The 6,000-nt window shown below is 38.9% G+C and overlaps 1 pseudogene; it reads right to left on the bottom strand.

Moving 5' to 3' along the window:
- Positions 1-629: 629 nt before the first annotated feature.
- On the bottom strand, positions 630-1,782 carry LOC100734060 (large ribosomal subunit protein uL23-like; annotated as a pseudogene).
- Between the last annotated feature and the right edge of the window lie 4,218 nt (positions 1,783-6,000).

Genomic DNA, 6,000 nt, shown 5'->3' with positions numbered 1-6,000 from the left:
TAAACTAGATCCAGCTACCCCATTCTTGGGTATATTCACAAAAGAACTGAAGATAGCATATTGTATTTCACAGATACATCCACGTTCACAGTATAGTTTACCATAGCTAAGCTGTGGAGAGGACCTACGTGCCCATCAGCAGATTAATAATTTTAAAATCTGGTATGTTTACACAATGGAGTATTATTCAGCCATAAAGATGTCATTGGCAAGCAAATGAGTAGAAGTAGAGACTATTGTGTTAAATGAAATAAGCTAGTCTCAGAAAGTTAAATATTCATGGTTTCTTATATAAGCAATCTAAAAGTAAATTTTAAATAAATAAGTGACACAAAACTAGAATTTTGAGATGTAAAAGTGGATTTGAGGAGGAGAGAGAAAAGAGAAAGCAAGTAAAATAAATGAAAAAAATGGCTGAGTGTGGCGGTGCAAGCCTGTAATCTCAGCACTTAGAAGGCTGAGGCAGGAGGGTCCACAGGAGCTGGAGGCCAGCCTGGGAAACATGGCATGACCCTGTTTTGTTTTTTATTTTGGTTTTTTAGCTTTTGTTTTTGTTTTTTTTTTGGGGGGGGTGTCTTAAAAAAAAAGTGCTCTAAAATATGATGTAGAATTAGCCATCTGGACTCAGTTCAGATGATCCCAATTTTGTTGGCATCATCTAAAGCATCATGATCGGGAGCCGGTTTCTCTCCATCAGGCCTGATGAGAGCACTGACCTTGGCCAGTGGGTGTCACAGAGCTTCTTCACAGCCTGTGTGAGCTGGTGCTCGCCGGCCTTGACATCCACAATGAACTCGCGTATGTTGCTGTCCTCTGTCTTCTCCATGGCTGACCCCGTGCTCAGGGGGAGCTGGATGACCACACAGCGGCCAGCTTTGCCTCCTTGGGGTGCTCTTCCAAGGGGATCTGGGCTGCATCCGGAGCCACAGTGTGTGGGGACAGCGGAAGGTGGGTGACGTGCGGATCTTCTTTTTGTGGCTGTAGATGTCTTTCAGCACCGCCTTTTGGCCTTCAAAGCTTTCTGCTTTAGCTTCAGAGCGGGGAGAGGAAGGAGCTTCCTCCTTCCCTTTGGTGCCATCTTAGTCAAAAGCGACCCTACTTGAAAAACAATAACAAGCTGAGCGTAGTGGCGCGTGCCTGTAATCCCAGCACTCTGGAGATTGAGGCAAGAGGATCATTGCAAGTTTAAGACCAGTCAGCGGCTATAAAGTGAGATCAAAGCCAGCCTGAACTGCATAGTGAGACTCTCTCTGAAAAAAACAAAAGAATCAAAATGTTATATGCCTGTACCAATATACCAAAATAAATCTCATCATTCTGTAACGCTTATGTACACCAATAAAGATGCGTGGGGGAGAACCATGACTGTACTGTTACTTGAGAAGTCGATGTAAGTAGTGGCATGAATTGCAGGCTGAGGCTTTGTGATCTGACCCAGATACAGGTACTTCCATTTGCTATCATTGGCAAGGCTGTTGTCCCTCATGTAAAATGGAGCGTCCTAACCGGACATGAGAACTTCAGGAGAAAAAAGTGAGGGGACTCTCTCTTTCCATAACCTTTATCTTAATTGCAAGGAAATATTTTTCGTGGCCATCGGCAACCTTGCCTTGCCTTGGCTGGGGCCACATCCCGCCCCTGAGGCAGTTCCTGGGAAGGCATGGTACCCACAGGAGGACGCTTGTCCAACAAGTTGCCAGCTGTTCTAGACAGAAAAGCAGGAAAATGGCTTTTTGTACAGTCACTCCACACTGTGAGGTCCAGTACAGGGAAAATGGCCATGCTTCCGGAACTGTTTCACAGATTTAATGCAATCCCAGTCAAAATCCCAATGGCATGTGTCACAGAATTAGAGAAAACAACCTTAAAATTTATCTGGAACCAGAAAAGACCTAGACTATTAAAAGCAATCCTGGGCAACAAAGACAAGATGAGGGGAGGCATCACAATCCCTGACTTGGAATTGTACTATAGCGCTACTGTGGAGAAAACACCTCCCGTGAATTGGCAAAAGCCAAACCGGGGCTGGGAGGTGTCCATGAAGAAGAAGAAGCTGATCAGCTTCCGGTAAGCTGCACAAGCAAGTCATGCAGGGCCCAGGAAGTGAGAATTCAAATAACCCCTCCCCTGAGCCTGCTGGGCCTGTGCTGAGAATGAAGAACTCCTCCACTCCCTTAAGGAACTGGCTGGTTCGGAGCACAGGCTGAGTCCTTAGCAACTGGGTACAAAAAGCAACTGAATGCCTGTATTGTTTGGTTACCTTTGCAGGCTGGAGTGGTGGTCTGAGCATCTTTTGGCAGTATGACAGCACCTTATCAAGAAGTCAACCAACAACAAATGCTGGAGGGGCTGTGGGGAAAAAGGAACCCTTCTCCACTGTTGGTGAGAGTGTAGACTGGTGCAACCACTATGGAAATCAGTGTGGAGATTCCTCAAAATATTAAAACTAAAGCTATTCCACCCAGCTATTCCCCTTCTGGGTATCTTCCAGAATTAAAAACACAGCAATAAATGTGCATTTATGCTTATAGCAGCACAATTTGTAATAGTTAGATCTTGGAAACAACCTAAATGCCCATCAACTGAAGAATGGATAAAAAAGATGTGGTACTTTTGTACAATGGAATACTATTCAGCCATAAAGAAGAATAAACTGAAGACTTTTATAGATAAATGGATGCAAATTGAGACCATACTCATAAGTGAAATAAATCAAACATGTGTGTGTAAATATCATGTAGTCTGACTAGTGTGAGAAGCTGAAATAAATAAATATACATATATATATAGAGAGAGAGAGAGAAGAGTTAAGATAGTCTTATTATTGATTTCTCAGATGTCATTGAAAAAATTTTGTCCTGATACTGTTTGGACAATTGAATGCAGATGTCTTGTGCTCTGGGTAAATGATTTGAGGAGGACAATGCACAGGGTATGTACCATTGTTGACCCTTGATGGACATATTTTGAAATTTGAAATTTGTTTTCTCTCTCTCTCTCTCTCTCTCTCTCTCTGTCTCTCTCTCTCTCTCTCTCTCTCTCTGTCTCTGTCTCTCTCTCTCTCTGAAATAAAATCAATTTGGAAAAAAAAACAACATGAGGTTCAATTTTTACTCTGGGAGTTCTGTTGCTAGGCCAGGTCCATCAATATAATAAAATCTCCCTCCAATTTATATAGAATTTTTAAATATGATGTCAGCAGTCCACACTGTGGAATATTTTCAATGAATTCTTTTACCTCAAATAAGTTCTACCCTTTGGTTCTGCCTTACCAACATATTTAATTCATGATTTGTCCTTATAGAAACCATTTAAAATTTCAAAACTAGCTTAGCTTCCAAAAGTATTCTGTAGTGTGTAACAGGTACCTCTGACACGCCCAACAGGAGTCATAATTTCATAGAAGTGGAGTTTTCCAAGGAGAAAAAATGATGTAAGCAAAACAGGATGAAAGGAGTGGAGTTCCTTACAAAGATAAAGTGCCAATTTTTATTCCAGAAAAGTAAAGAAGATGGCTTTGTTTTGGTGCAAAAGACACAAATATCCTAGTTATAAAGCTAGTAGTAAGTATACACATCATTTATATGTAAGGAAACTCAGTAGCAAAATGATTGCACACCTAGCTATTGTGTAACCAGCTCAAATGACGTAACTAGTGGCAGAGCTGGGATCTTGCCCAGATTATCAACCCTAACTCATACTCCATCTCACAAGATCACAATTATTAGGGCTTCAATCACATTCCACTAGAGAATTAGAAAAAAGGGAATAAAAATATAGAATTTTAAAGCATACTTTTATAAATAATGGAAGATTATGCATCATTTAGTTTTAAAGTTTATCTGTAATATCAAAGAACCAGCCAGAATTGGAATAGTTTTTATGAATTTTAGACTTCACCGAGGGAGCCAAACATGATATTTATTAACATCCTTTTGGTTGGAAGAATGAGCTGGTTCATCTTCATCAAGGCATTTCAATCTGTGCCTAAAAATAATTTCCATTCAAAATAATTACCCACTGGCTCCCAGCTGCCTGAAATCCTGAATTTTTTGGGATTTGCTGTTCTCTTTCTCCACACTGAAGGTCTTAGACAAGCCTTTCCTTCTCAGTATGGTGATCAAGCTGCTGTAAAAATCTGTGAACTCACCTGTGCCCAGTGATGCTAAAACTATTACAGAAAAATAATCCTCACTTCCTTTCTCTAGATCTTCATTGCAAAATACATGAGGCTTCAACTGATTACTAACTCATGGCTTATTATCTCATAATCAAGGCTCAAATTTCCATCAATAGTTTACCCATTTTTTAAAGATAGTAAATTATGCTAAAATATATCTTACAAGGTCATAATTTTGAAGTTTGGATTCCAGCAGGTTAGAACTTAATTCCTGGCTCCATATATTTAGTCTTCTTTGCCAATTACTTAAAATACAACTCTTGGTGTCTTTATGTACATAATGAGATAAAATCTTTGCCTCTAGGATTATTAATGTCACATTGAAAGTAAAATACTTAATACATGGTCCAGCCATAGCACTCCATAGCATCTCTGTGTTGTTAATAGGGTTATGTACATGTATGATATTCACTGATGGTAAAAAAACTCTCATAAAATTTACAAAGATACATGAGAGAAACTTCTGTGAATTTTCTCCATGCCTTATATTTTTAAAAACTCCTTCGGAGCTCTTACATTAGAATCTTTAAACTATTTTAAGATAACTTCTAAATAGGAAAAACTTTCTGAATATTTATTTTCATCCTTTTCAATTTAAAAATAACTCCTTATGATAAGTTAAGGATGATTCAATCCATCTGCATGCATGAAAACTTCTTTTCAGGATCTTTTGAAGGCACCAAATTGAACAAAGCCGCATTAGTATTAAGTCAGATTTAAAGAAGAAAAAATGCACCATACACAAAACTAGAGATTGGGGGTAGCTGAGTAGGACATGTGTGAGGCTCTGGGTTCAAACCTCAGCACTGAAAAATAAATAAAAATAAACCTAGTCATAGTTTTTGCCAGCTTTGCGAAAGGAAAGAAAAAAAATTAGGTTAAAGGTGAAAAGAGGAAAGATTAAGTGTTTTTATGTCATAGGCTCCTCCAAATAAAATGTCTAAATGTCAGAGATACGTAAACGTTAACAATGGGTTATTACCATTCTGATTATGACACAGCAATGAGACAATTATTGTAAGACAGCAAAAATAACTGTAATTGAAATTTAACACAGAAAAATCTATGACTGCTAGGTGACACAGACCCAACTAATAGTCTGTGGCCCATACTCAAAACTAAGGGAAGGCACTAAGAGATGGACAAAGAGGGGAGAGAAAGGGGACTTAAAATAAAAGAACTAAGATGTGTTATGCATACGTATCAAGTCCTTTGAGTGAATGTCATCATTCTGTACTGCAAATGCACACCAATCACAAAATTGAAGGAAATACTAAACCATAACTAGAGGGTAATATCAAGAGATAGTTCCCACCCAAGTTTGCAGACTGTCCAGCCTGAATTCTGTCTTCTGAGCCCCGAGGACATGGTTTCAGAATCCAGCACTGAAGACATATATCAAGCCCAACTGTTATCTTAAGTATAAAATTGAATTGGAATATTGGCTCCCTTTTGATCTTTTTTTGATTGGTTTTGTTTTTTGTTGTTTGTTTTTGAGATAGAGTCTCACTTTGTAGTTCAGGCTGACCCTGAACTCACCATGTAGCCCAAGGTGGCCTTGAACTTTGCAACAATTCTCCCGCCTCAGCCTCCAAAATGCTGGGATTACAGGTGTGTGCTACTATGCTTGGCTTAAATCTGAGTTCTGACAGAAATTAATTTGTTGCATCACAACTAATAAAGTTAGGAAAAAATCATAGTATTTCTCGGTTCCTTGTGTGCAATATTCAAAGGTCAAGTGAATGGAAAAATTATTTTCATTTCCTTACAAAGCTTTTTTAAGTGAAAATTTTCTGCAATGTTAACAAAATTGTCCTTTT

This window comes from Cavia porcellus, unplaced genomic scaffold, assembly GCF_034190915.1.
Source record: "Cavia porcellus strain 051 isolate PalLab524CR breed Dunkin Hartley unplaced genomic scaffold, mCavPor4.1 scaffold_22, whole genome shotgun sequence".
NCBI classification, from domain to species: Eukaryota; Metazoa; Chordata; class Mammalia; order Rodentia; family Caviidae; genus Cavia; species Cavia porcellus.
Note: the sequence above shows the minus strand (reverse complement) of the source record. Positions and strands in the feature narration are given on the sequence as shown.